Source organism: Lathyrus oleraceus, chromosome 7 (genome assembly GCF_024323335.1).
Source record: "Lathyrus oleraceus cultivar Zhongwan6 chromosome 7, CAAS_Psat_ZW6_1.0, whole genome shotgun sequence".
NCBI classification, from domain to species: Eukaryota; Viridiplantae; Streptophyta; class Magnoliopsida; order Fabales; family Fabaceae; genus Lathyrus; species Lathyrus oleraceus.
Genome location: NC_066585.1, coordinates 385,922,070 through 385,936,837, shown reverse-complemented (window position 1 = coordinate 385,936,837; position 14,768 = coordinate 385,922,070). Strand labels below are relative to the sequence as shown.

General features: G+C 37.3%; 1 long non-coding RNA gene across 1 annotated transcript; it reads left to right on the top strand.

Moving 5' to 3' along the window:
* The first annotated feature begins 2,209 nt into the window (after positions 1 to 2,209).
* On the top strand, positions 2,210 to 4,849 carry LOC127107800 (uncharacterized). The gene is made up of 3 exons (XR_007795825.1): positions 2,210 to 2,607; positions 2,703 to 2,922; positions 3,687 to 4,849. It is a non-coding gene; the product is annotated as an uncharacterized LOC127107800 (long non-coding RNA).
* The last annotated feature ends 9,919 nt before the right edge of the window (positions 4,850 to 14,768 follow it).

The following is a 14,768-nucleotide window of genomic DNA, read 5'->3' as shown; positions in this document are numbered from 1 at the left end:
ATCCTTACCAAGGTTGATCATCATGTAAGTCATCTCATCCCTTTCATTTCACCGTTTAGGGTTCCAATCTCGCCTCATTTCAATTTCTCAGATCTACTATAATTCTATGTTCTTTACTCACGATCAAAATGCATTTTCTTTTTCATAAAACGTTGTTGAACCTGATATTTCGTTGTTTATTTTGTTCTTTAATTGAATGTGCACTTAACATGCTTTGGAAATTGGATTCATGTAATATAATAACATATGATGCTTAATAAAAGAAGAATTATGGCCACCTTTGCATTTCTTATGCCAAAATTGAAGCTTCTGGTTCATTTTTTATGCAAACCCTTTGACAATCACGTGACTGGAATTTTCTAAAATTAATTTTAGTTTAGGGAGGTTTAAAAAACCCCACAATCTAACACTTTTTTTTTGGCAGTCAAGCTTGATGTCGTGACGTGTCACACCAGCTTTGGTTAGACCAAATATAAGGTAGTGACCAAAATTGTAGAGGAAAAATTTTAAGAGTACCATTTTTTAAGAAACATTTTTTAGGGACTAAAATTAAATATTGTGATATTTATGAGGATCCGAAAGACATTTAATCATACGATATATTATACTTTAATATATATATATATATATATATATATATATATATATAATATATATATATATATATATATATATATATATATATATATATATATATATATATATATATATATATATATATATATATATATATATATGCAGCATGTGCTGCAACACAGGGTCCCAAATATTAGAGGGTCCAAATTTTTGAAAATTTTAATTTTTTTTCATAAATATTAATAAAAATAAATAAAATGTTATTAAAAAAACCTCAATAATCGAAAAAAATATTATAATAAAAACTCAATACATACAAAAATCAAGATTGATCAAAATTTAAAATAATTATAATTACATTTATTTTTAATTAATATATAATTAAATTTTTGATATATATTTTTTAATTATTATAATTGTGTTTTAAAAAAAATTAGGTCTATTTTTATAATTAGAACGGGGCCACGGATATAATTGGGCCGACCATATATATATATATATATATATATATAATTCGAAGTACACAATGAAGTCAAAATAAAATAGAACCGAAAATAGTGTTCCTAAAACAAATATTATATACTACTACGTATGATGTACTCAGACCCTGGTCCTACACGGTCTCGTGTACTACAATGTCCCACGTGCCTTCTCCATCATGGCATATAGAACACCCATCACCTCAGTCATTCAAAAAGAGTCCTCTGTCTATACATGTATGCCCAATCTCCATGATACGACGACATTTAGGCAACACATCAACAATATGATCTGCCATAACCTGCTCCTCCTATAGTATCTCCTGATGAGCTGGCCTAGGTGGATCTCATGTAGCATCAGACATCATATAAGGATGTGACATCCTGAAATACCACTGGATATAGCTGTGTACAACACTTCAGTCGCTATGAGGTATGGTACTATGTGCCTCATCCAATATCAGATGATTAAGATAATCATCAAATATGGTATCCATATCTCTACATGTCATAGTGAGAGCACTACACTTAAAAGGGTATATGGGAATAACTAACATTTAGCCGAACTTCCAAATGACGCGCTTAGGCAGATAAGGATATGTTAGATGTGAACGACATGTCAACCATCCATAGTAGAAGGAAACGCCGTCCAATGGATGCGTCTCACGCTGATCTACATAGGAATGAAAGTGTATATCCTTTGCTACCATGCGGGCAAGATTCACTCTGTATCACTTCATCGCCTGATTCATTATTAGCGGGACAAATGTAGAAGCACATGGCATATCCTCAGTGTAGGTCGGCACACATGACCACCCGAATATGCGTGGGAAGTGTTGGAGGATCCCAGTCGGAAAATGGTACATATGAATTATTAGTAAAAGATGAAGAAATGCACGTCAATAAAACTATATCATCCGGATTTATTAGTAATGATGAATTAAGCTAAAGTCAACAAAACATGTCAATCCCTAAATAACAAGAAAATAAGAAAATCCTAATTTTAGCCTAGCGGGAAATATCAGTGGAAATTCTATTTAACAAGAATTAAATAAAATTACCATAGTTAACTATGGGCTAATTGGGATTAATAATTAATTCAATGGGCTTTGGGGGTGTATAATGGATAAGGAGGTGTATGGATGGAAGGGTGAACAAAGTTCACCCAATGCTTCGGCCCAGACTTCACATGCGCGACCCAGGTTCTACAATATCAAGATGAATCAAACGCTCAGGTCAAACATGGAAGAAAACTCACCTCGGTGCCGGAAAATCTCTCTCGGTGGCCACACAAGCTAACATGAATCGATGGGTGATCCGATCTTGTTTGTGCATCGCACTTCGTCCTTCTCTATGATTTGTATCATCGTTGTTGTTTGTTAATGTCGTCGTGTCGTTGATGTTGAATTGAGATGAAGATCGAGCGCCACATTCGCGCCATGATGAAGGTTGAAGATGGAAGTGTGAACCAGACCATGGTGTTGTCGACAAAGAAGAGGCTGCGATGACTATTGCATCGAGATAAAGATGATGAACTCGATTATGTGATGAGGTCTCCCCTTTTCCTATATTTTCGTTCATATTCTTCTCTTTACTGTGCTTGGGTTGTGGTTCTGAATTACGTGTGATTGTTGTGCATGGTAGCAGAGAAAATTCACTTTGAACTCGTTCGCAGTGATTGAAGGATGCTCTTTGTTAAATCTTGGTGGTTGCTTCAGAGAAGTGAAGGTGATGCCATGGTGGATCGAAGTTGTAAAAATTCCAAGTGTGAGGATTGCATATTTATGGTGAATCGAGAAAATCTACCAAAGTGAGTTCTCCCCGTATGTTGCGATACCATTGAAGATGATGACGAAAATGCGGACATGTGAGTTCTCTTATTTTTTTCAATCTTTCTGATCCCTTTTCTTCTGTTTCTGTTCTATTTTTGATTTCTCACCTTCGCTCGCATTTGTCGGTTCTGTTGGTACCCTGTGTGCGTGTTGAAGGTGGAGAATATTGTAGGTTCTCTTATGCTTCTTCTGTTAGAGGTTGTTGGAGGTTTTCAGTTCAGTTGTGCTATGGTGAGGATGGAGAGTTGAGGGCGGTTAGAGGTGAGGTTCAATGGAAGTTATGGTTGTGAAGTGGAGGGTGAAGAAGTGAAGTTGCAAGGGTTTGGAGATGAGGGTGGTTTTGTTACAGCAGGTTGAAGGAGTGGGGTTGTGAAGAGTTGTTAGAAAATGGAGGGGTGAAGTTTGAAGTTGTTATGGAGGATCCCCTTTTCTGCAGAATGACTTCCAAGTTATTAAGAGGTTTCAATTCAATTGGGGGTTTTGTTGACAGTTAGAATTTCAGTTGGAAATTCGGTTATTCGGTTAGAGCGTTCTGTTAGAGAATTGTGATGTAGGTTAGAAGTGAGATTGAAGGTTTGGTTCTTATTATGCAGTGAGAGAGGAAGGTGAGAGTTTGTTCCTTTAAGGTTCTATGATGGTCCTGTTTTGAATGTTTTTTGTTGAAGAGAAAATGAAAATCGGTTATGGAGTTATGATTCTTCTGTTAAGATTTTGCCACTTAATTCTATTATGGATTGTTTGAGAGGTGAGGACATCATTTTTGTTGTTTCGATTAACTTCCGTTTTCCTTTTTTTACAGGGTGTTCCACATGATCTGTTAGTGATTCCTTTCCCTCCTTTGCCAGTTGTTGGGATTGGATTTGCAGGTTCTTATGGAAGCGGTTAGAGGAGTGCTGGTTATGTAGTGGAAAATGACGGGTTGTTGCGAGTTTGGTTACGGTTGGTGTGAAGCTTCCGGTTTCGTCGGTTGAGAAATTGGAAGGGTTATATGGTTCTTGGAGAGTTGAGGGAGAAGTTAGAGTATGTTATTGAAGTTTGTTAGGGGAGGTCTTTGGAGTGATGCCGATTTTGGTTCGGAATTGGAAGAGAAAATCAAGTTTGTTGTCCTCTTTGAGGAGGGAAGTTATTTTGTTATAAAAACAGTTTATTTGAGAAGTTAGTTATTCTGCAGGATGTTCAATAATTATTTTGAGGTTTTTTCGGTTTAGAGGTAGTTGGAAGTTGTTATCAGTTAGGAGAGAAGATATCGTTAGGTTTTGGTAGATTGGCCCAAGAAAAATGAAGACTGAGAGAGGGTTTTTGGAATGGTTGGAGCATCGGTTGTGGAGAGGTTGGATGACGTGGAGGGTGGTAAAGATGCTAAGAAAAACCTGCTTCATAGGCCATTTAGATCGATAGTAACCAAGAGTGCATTCATTATCTCTAAGAAAAGATGGCAAAGAATGATACTCAACAAGCTGGTACTTAACCTTTTTCCAGCCTTTTCCTTTTCCCTTCATTTCCAGAACACGCTTCTCGATCGTTCTCCAACAAACCAATTGAATTATCACATCCCATTCTTGTTCAAATTGAATAAGGTGGTTTAGAAGAGTGAGAAAACGCGATGGGGAATGATAAAATCATGATTAGGGATTAATGGAGAGGATTTAAGGAAAATGAGAAATGGGAAGAAATGTAATGTCTACGATGTTAACGACAGAAGAATCTTGGATTGTTATAATTTTGTTGTAAACTTGAAATGAGCCTTGTGAATTGAAAGATGGGTACATGCAATTTCTGTTGTGATTTTGGAATGTATGTGGTTTGTGGACCTAGCTATCATGGCTCATGTTGTATAATTGTAGGGTTTATTGTATTTTTTGATTGAAAACCTTGTATATGGATGTAACTGGATGGGTGATTGTATGTTGTAATTTTGGATATTTTGTAATGATTTATGTTATGCATTTGAAGTTATTGTAATGTTTATGGTTGTAATGAAATGTAATTTAGAAATTGAAATTGTAATAGAATTGATGTATCATGATTGAAAATGAAAGGTATTGAAATGGTTATTGGATGGACAAGAACCTGGATCAAATGGCTTAATGTGAAAATGAATCATGGACATGGTTTTGAAATGGTACATGAAATTGAATGTAGTATGGATTGTGGTTTGAAATTGTAGTTTATGGAAATGTATAAGTTGACATTGAATGGGTTTATGATGTAAGTTGAAAATGAATTGGTTTTGGATTTTGGATTATAAAGTGATGGATTTTTAATCTTGGATTATTGTATTGAAATTATGAATCACTTTTGGAATGGAAATCAAACCGAGTATTGAATGGTCGTAATTGTAATTGAATGGAATAAAAAATGAGATTGGTTTATGAACACGATTCAAAAGGTGAAAAAATGAGATTGGTTTAGAGTGGTTAAAAATATGGAAATGAATCAAGTTTCTTAAAATGGACTTTGGTTAGGTGGTTGAGATTGGGGTATGACAAACCTCGGTCTGAACGTCCTCAATCCTTCAAACAATTTCTGCAAATTGATTAAATGTTACTTCTTTGTATGGGATTTTGCAATCATATCATCCACATAGCACTCAATCTCCTTATGGATCATGTCATGGAATAGGGTTACCATTGCATGCTGGTAAGTTGCCCCTGCATTCTTCAAACCAAAAGGCATGACCTTGTAACAAAAGGTTCCCCAAGGTGTGATAAACATGGTCTATCCATGTGTTCTGGAGCCATTTTAATCTGGTTATAACCGGAGAAACCATCCATGAAAGAAAATACCGAGAACTGCGTAGTGTTGTTGACTAATACATCAATGTGAGGGAGCGGGAATTCATCCTTGGGACTTACTCTGTTCAAATCACGATATTCAACACACATATGTACCTTGTTGTCTTTCTTAGGCACATGAACGATGTTAGCTACCCACGGAGGATAAGAAGTAACTTCCAGAAAACCTACATCAAATTGCTTTTGCACTTCGTCTTTGTTCTTTTTAGACATATCTAAATGTGTCCTTTGAAGCTTCTGCTTAACAGGTGGATACTCTTCTTTCAAAGGTGGCCTATGCACCATAATATCTGTGTCGAGCCCAGGCATGTTCTGATCAGACCAGGCAAATATGTCAATAAATTCTTCCAATAGATCAATCAACCTTGCGTTCACACTTTCCTCTAAAGAAGCCCCTACCCTGACCTCTTTCATGTCGTCCTCAATTCCAAGATTCACAACCTCAATGTCTTCTTGGTGCGGTTGGATGACCTTTTCTTCTTGCCTTAATAACCTTGCTAACTCTTTAGGGAGTTCACAATCTTAATCACCTTCTTCTTCAGCTTGGTAGATCGGATTGTCAAAGTCATAACGAGCGATAACAGAATCGTTGTTAACGGAACCCGAGGTGGTCATGAATCTGCATTAATGATGTTTTTTATACTGTTAGGAAGTGTGTGGTGAAAAGAAAATATTTCCATTTTAAAAGGAAAGATAACAGTAAAACTAGAAAGACATTGATCAAAAGATTTGAATGCAAAACATCCTTTATTTTATGATAAAATTTAAAAATGAAACAAGGTGGCCCTACATGATTCACTACGCCTTGGGCAGAGCGTAAGAATTATTGCATGATAAAAGAAACAAAAGAAAATTACTCCTGATTGAGCATGACTTGGATGACATCATCTATAGTCCAATTGCAGATTTCTTCACCTGGAACGCTTGGTCGAATCCAGTTTCAATGTCATAATCACTGTCATCATCATCATCGACAACATTGGCCTGATCATTACTAATAAATCCAATTTCAAACTCTGATGTAGTAGTCACACTTATCTGAGGCCGGTCAATAAAACTATAGGCAACTAAACACAAGTTAGAGACCATGACTAGTAAGACAAACTCCTACAACTTGCCATGCCAAAAGAAAAGAAGGAATGCCTTGTATGGATTTTAGGTTTTTTGCTTGACCAAGAAGCAACCTATCTTGGACACAAAGCATCTCACTTGATCTTTGATCAAGTTGAGTTTGATTTGGATCAAAGAAGGTTAAGTCTCTCATATGTCAAGACTAACTACAAATCATTAACTCATTGGCCAAAATAAAAAGAAGAAGATGAAGATGAAATGAAATGAATAAAAGAGGAGAATTCAAATGACATAATCAAAACACAATGATCAAATGTGAATGAAATCAACATCAACCAATGGTAAACAGAAGAGAAATGAAGATTAGAGGTCAACAAAGTCAAACATATTTTTGGTATTTTTTGGAATTAAAATAAAACATAAAATAAAATGAACAAAAAATATGGTCAAACGTCAAATTCAATTCAAATCAACTTCAACAAGTCCAATTGAATCATCATAGGTCTAACATGGTCAAACAAGGTTTGACAAATTTTCTCAACATTTTTTGAAAACAAAAACTATTTTAAAACAATTAAAAACAAAGAAAAATAACACAAATGAACTAAAATCTCAAATAAATCTCAAATAAATTAAGAAATTGATGAGAATATTTTTCATAGACTTATCATGGTCCATATGTGTTAAGAAAATATTAATGGAATTTTTGGATATCAAAAAGTATTTAAAATGAATTAAAAACTATTAAAAACAAAATAATTCACAAAAAATATTAAATGGAATCACAAAAATAATTAAAAATCAGATTATGAAACTAGGTTTTTCAAGAAAAATTTTAGTGTTGGTCTCATATTTTTGTGATTCCAAATAAAATAGTTATGAATTTTTGAAATAAAAAGAAATAAAAGAAAATAAAACAGAAATTAAAAAAATGCCAAAAATCCAGGAGCGCTGGATCCACTTCATTAATTGACGTGGACAAATCCAATGGCTCAGAAGCGCACTTCCATGGTAGGCATGAGTCAAGCGCGAAACACACTTATTTAAAAAAAGTCAAAAGAACTAAAGGCCAAGATTAGATCAAATGAGTGAGATCCAAGGGGGAAGGCGGTTCCACGTGGGGACGGTGGTGGAAACCACCGTCTTCTTCGATGGACCAACTAATTTCGGCCACTAGTTGCAGGTTTTTAAACCTCAACCAAAATGCACAAACGTAGTACCAAAATGAAGCTGGGGTGATGTACATCACCCCTGTAACTTTGGATTGTGCTCAAAGTGTCTATGGAATGAGAAATCTGAGCTTGAATTTCTAGGTATGCAAACTGAAACTTCTCAAAACATGAAATCAAAGCCACCACTGGCTTGCCTCTTGCACGAGGACTTCAGAAAACCATTTGAACACAAGCAATTCACATTGTATGATGAGATTCAGATCAAAACAGTTGGATCATATACCTTTGAAGAGCAGCTTTGATCAACACGATTCCTTCCAACTTTTGCTTCCAATTTGATCTTGAGATGTGATATGAATGCAAGGCTAAGGAATAAGTCTTGAAGATCAACTGATTTTGTTGAAATTCAAGCTTGAATTGAGAAAATAAAAATAAGAATTCCTTTGGTGTGGTGGGGTATGGATTTCAGCAGAGCTTCAGGTAGCCTTTAGGTTGAAATTTGAATGAGGCAAGGCATGTATTTATAGCTGAACTGCAAGCAAGCAAGTGCCAAACTCGTGTGCATGAAGCTTTGAGTCCTCCATGCATGGGCCTGTATAGGCACATGTGAGGCCCAAACTTGGATGAAAATGAATGCTGAGCTCATTTGAAGAGGGTTTGGACGCGCAATTTTAATTGCAATTGCTTGTGCATGAAGATTCAAAGTGAAATGCATAATTGGGCCTAAAAGTTCACCTCTTCGAAAGTCCCATATAGAAAATCCAAACACAGGCATGTGAGTAATGGTTAGAAAGGTCTTGACATAAGAAACAAAAGCTATGTTTGGAAAAAATCCATTTGGAGTTTGGAAATTTGTGAAAATTGGCCTTGAAGTTTGAGGTACAAAGCATGTCTTTGAAAATTTTGCCAAAAGTGGCCAACTTCTAGCCCTTCTATTTTAATGGTGCAAGCCACAAATGGACAAACCTCCAACATCAAAGTTGTAGATCTTTTCAATATGATAAATTTAGGCTTAAATTTTGCATCATTTGGATTTTTTATGAGAAAGTTATGGACACTTGAAGTTGGACATTTTCAAAATTCAATGGTTTTGATCCAAAGTGACCTATAATGTTTTGTATTATCACATGTGTTTATTTTAGGATTATGAAATTTTGTACAACATAAAATTTTAAGTAGATATCTTAATATTTCCAATGCAATTGGTATCACCTCAAAACCATAAAAAATGAAGGTGTTAGGTCCTTGGGAAGTTGACCCAAAATTAGGGTTTCAGTCAAAATGACCTATAATGTTTTGACGTGAATGATGAGCTTCCAAGTTTCAAATGAATTTTTGATGAACATGAAAGTTGTTCATATGGTTATTTATAACATTTTTTCTCTTGGGGTCATCTTAATTTGACAAACACATCAAATGTTAGGTCTCAGTGGATCTCAAAATAGTCAGATGACTTGACTGGTCAACTTCTCAAGTCCAAACTTCAAATCTTGATGAATGAATGATTGAGGATACTCACATAAGCTCAAATATGCATAAAATAATGAATTAAAGAACTTCCCTTGATTGAATTTGATCATAGGTTGAGGTTGCTTCATGAGCAAGGCACAATTAATGCACAATTGAATTAGGGTTTCCTTGGGAAGCAAGCCTTAAGCCCTTTGGTTTATCTTGATCAAATTGGAAAATTGAGATACTTGGGAGACATATATGATGATTGAGATCTTTGGGAACCATTTTCATGCTTGCTTTCATCTTCATCTAGCCACTTCATTGAGCATAGGAGCCTCCTAGGAGCAAGGGCACATGTGATCACTTGAGCTTCAAAACAAAAGAAGTTAGTGACATATTTTTGTGCTTTTGGTTAGTAAAAAAAAATAAGAAAGGAAATAATATATAATTCAAGCATTCTTGGTGGTCTCAAACCAACTCATACAAGTCCCAACCCTAGGGTTAAGGAGCCAAGATGCTATGATCCTTGAGGCAATGCAATGAGCAATGATATGATGCCATGAGCGATCTTAGGGTCAAAATTAGGGTCTTACATATGCCCCTATTTAAGCTCATTCTAGCCGGAGATATGAAGGTTAAAATCTTCATCTCGACGAGGTAGAATGGGCTTAAATAATAACAAAGAGACGAATTTTGGTCCCTAAGAGACCTCATGATGCAAATGTATGAATGCAAAAGTTAATACTCTGTGGGGCATATGGCCACAAAGGAAAAAAGAAATCAGAGAGACCGAAAATCCATAGGAGTAACACACTCACTAGGGAGACAGAGACTCTGGGGAGAATAGGGTAAAATGTGTGAGCAGGTCACGACTTGAAAACTTGCTGGGAGACACGAAGGGATCCCATTGAAAATAAATCGATGGAAAGACTCGAGCTGACGCAAAGATGCATGTATTAGGGAATATGCCAATACAACAAACTATCCACAAAGGATACTTTGGATAAAAATCCGAACTCAGACAGGGAAATCCATGAAGGATCCAACTGAGGAAGAAACAAACGAGATATTACCGGTTATTGGGTAATAAACTCAAAAAGAGGCATGTGATCAAAACACCGGTATAAGGGTGAGAGAACAAACATGCTCAGGGAGAAAGAATATCTAAGACCGGTATAAGGGTGAGAGATATCAATCATCCGAAACATCTGAGGAAGACCTAAAAAAGGTATATTTCAACTCAGGAAAAATCTGACTCCATAGGGGACAAAAAGTCATAATAGGGAGCAGAAGGAAGGAACACCAGGGATACCGGTTACTGGGCATATAATAGGTGACCAATCAGGCGTGAATTGGGAAAATATCCAAGATACTCATCATCCAAAAAGGAAGGCTGAAAAAGCAAACTCAATTTACAGGATATGCATTCGATTTCACAAGGAAATACGAATCTTACTCAACTAGGGAAGAAAAAGACTTCGATTGAAGAGCGCATGAGATATATTATCTATTACCGTCAAAACGTAGATAACATACTCGCATGGAAGATTATCCACAACCGGTACTGGGTTAATAAAGGATAAATCGTCCGAAAAGAAAGGACATTTGGATACCGGTTACTGGGTATAAAATGATGACCAATCCAAAGGAGAAACAATCATTACCAAATAAGGGTGAATGAAAGATGACTCGCAGGGGATAAATTGCTAAAAAGCAATCATCCAAGAGATATATCATCAGTTACTGGGTGATATACTCAAAAAATGAAGGAATATCAATACCGAAAATTGGATAAAGATAACCAACAAATATAGGATTACATCTACCGGTTACTGGGTAGAAAACCACAGAAATAGGACTTACAACTACCGGTTACTGAGTAGAAGGCCATAGAAATCCACTGGGGAAAGATGAACAATTACTGGTTACTGAGCAATTGAACAACTAAACCACAGGGAACTGCAGGGGAAATAACAAGAAAGGAGTCAATCTAGGAACAAACTAGAGAGACACAATGAAACAAGACTTAACCCAATGAGGATATAACTCAGGGGAGTAATTCCATCCCAATATATATTTAGGGAGGAAACTGAAACAAACATCATCCATGAGGATATAACTCAGTGGGGAATAATGAAGGAAAGATAGGCACTTTCTGCCTATAAGGCTGACTCTATATGGAGAGATCAGACACCAACATCTGCTTGGGGAAGAACATTTCACCAACAGCAGGAGATAACAAGCAAAGATATATGGCGAAGAATGCAACATGAATATATGAATGCTGTGATTATGCATGTATATGCATGGTTTATGTATGATTAATGCTGAAAGACAGACATATCTAACACAAACAGGTCCGAGAATCAATGGACGGACATCCGGTATAACATCTCAAAAGAGAAAGGCCAGGCCCACAGGAGAAATCAATTTTGGTGGGGAGCATCAAATACCAGGAGACACCAATCACCGCTGGGGACAAAGGCCACTGTTGGGGAAAGGCAAACTTCACAGAAATAACTGCCGGGGATCTTCCGACAATTCTCGGGAACTTGCAGAGATATCAATAAGATCTGACATAGAAGAACTCTACCGGGGATCTTATCAGGGGATTGTGAGGAATTCTGTGGGGAACAATCACCAAACAGACACACATCAATCATTCTCTTATAACTGCTGAAGAGACATCTCTGCTACCGGGAGAAGGAACAAATCACTCCGCTGGGGAAGGAAACAATACATCTTCCTCAAAAATCCCTCAATATCGGAAAATGTCTTCCACTCAGAGGAGATACCAACGTCAAACTGGGATCAGGCAAAGTCAGCTAGGGAACAAATAGAGTCACTGCCAGGGATTTGCTGATGAACAGTTGAAAGATCCATCGTAGAGGAAACTTTACTAGGGAGCTCAACACAGATAAGATCCATCGTAGAAGAAATTCTACTGGGGAAACTTATCAAGGAATGATATGAAACTTTGTGGGGAACAACCACCAAACAGAAGTTCCAACAATCAAAACACTTCCTCTTATCTGCTGGAGAGATATCTCTGCTAAGAGGAGAGAGAACCAATGCTCTTCTGGGGAAGGACACAACATCTTCACCACCAGCTCAACTTAGAGGAAAATTTTCCAATAAGGAGGGAAAACAAATCATCAGGTTCTAATCAGGCAACTCCACTGAGTATAGACTGCTGGAAACCATATTGGGGATAATCTGCTGTGAGTAATCCTACTAGGGATGAGTTGTACGAAAACCTGCTGGGGAGAAACTACAAGCCAACCTGCTGAGGATAACTACAAGTACCTCCGGAGGAACTGTCCTGGCTAAGGGAATCAGGGACGAGTCCTACGCCAACACGTGCCATGCTAGGGATGAAAAAGGGGAACAACCCTTCACCAACTGCTCTAAGCAACTACTGCTGAGGAGGTATCTGAAAGATGGCCTTGCAGGGAACACATGCTTACTCCTACTGAAGACTTCTACTCATGCTGGGAATTCCTCCTCACTATGCTGGAGATTTCCATTTATGTTGGGGGAAGACCAACTTCCTCGGGAATAGATAGCATATCAACTTTTATCAATCTATAAGGGATTTTAGGTCAGTCCACACAAGGGATGACAACCATATAGTTGATAAAACACAACTGCTAGACTCAGACTCTCTGGAGAGTTGAGGATGATAGAGGAATACACATCTCTAAAAAGATCAAGGCCAAAACTCCAGGCTCTCTGGAGATTTGATGATGTATCACCCTTCTCTGCGCTCGCTGGGGAGACAACCTGAAAGATGATGGAGAGGATACAAACATGCCAGAATATGAACAAATGTCTTACCCTTTTGGAGATCGTACTATCCTTGGGAGAGCACTAAAGACATTCCATTTATCCTTTCAGTCATTGTGAATGTTCACTTTGTTTAAAAACAATTTATAAAACTTTATTTGTTTAAAACAATGATATTTATCAATTAAAACATGCAAACATTTATTTGATAGAATGGTAGTCCGCAAATGGCGAGACTCCATGGATCTTTACAAATTTGAAATTGGTGATATGTATTGGAAAAAGGGCTACATTGAACATAATGACCATTTCTCCACCAACTTTGAATCCAATGTATTTGAAGCTTCAGCTGACGATGACTGAGCGAGAATCTTTGACAGAAGACAGCTTGTAGAACAAAGTCTTGTGAGGATGCAGTTACTTGCCAAATCCCTAATTTTTGCCTAGATTTCCCCAGGGTGAGGTACTCAATCTAGCGGGATATATATATTCATTATTTCATGTCTCTAACTTTTGCCTGGACCGCCCTTTCGGGTTTTCAATCCACCGAGACGCTCATTTTTGCCTAAGTCGCCCTTTCAGGTTTTCAACTTAGCGAGCTATTCTGTTTTTATATTTAGGCGAAGTATTTCTTAACTGCATCTGAATTCACAGGACGAGTGAAATCCTCCCCATCCATAGTTGTAAGTATCAAAGCACCGTCTGAAAAGGCTCTCTTAACAACATATGGACCTTCATAGTTTGGAGTCCACTTGCCCCTGGAATCGGGCGCGAAAGACAAAACTTTCTTGAGCACGAGGTCACCTTCTCGGAACACACGAGGCTTGACCTTCTTATCAAAGGCTTTCTTCATCCTTTAATGATATAATTGACCATTGCACATGGCAGTTAATCTCTTCTCTTCAATCAAGTTCAGTTGGTCATAACGACTCCGAACCCATTCAGCCTCAGTCAACTTGGCTTCCATCAAGACTCTCATTGATGGGATCTCAACCTCCACGGGGAGCATAACCTCTATGCCATATACAAGAGAGAAAGGGGTTGCCCCTGTTGAAGTGCGGACAGATGTACGATAGCCATGCAAGGCAAATGGCAGCATCTCATGCCAATCTTTGTACGTAACAACCATCTTCTGGATAATCTTCTTGATGTTCTTGTTAGCAGCTTCAACAACCCCATTCATCTTGGGTCTATAGGGAGAAGAATTATGATATGCAATCTTGAACTCGCTACACATCTCTTTCATCATCTTGTTGTTCAAGTTAGATCCATTATCAGTAATGATCTTGTCTGGCACACCATAACGGCATATGAGTTGATTCTTGATAAACTTCACAACCACCTGCCTGGTCACATTCGCATACGATGCCGCTTCAACCCACTTGGTGAAGTAATCAATTGCTACGAGAATAAAACGGTGACCGTTTGACGCCTTTGGCTCTATCATGCCAATCATGTCAATTCCCCACATAGAGAAAGGCCATGGTGAGGAAATAACATTCAGAAGTGTCGGGGGAATATGAATCTTATCCGCATAAATATGACACTTGTGGCATTTCTTCACGTATTTGCAGCAGTCAGAATCGATTGTCAGCCAATAGTAGC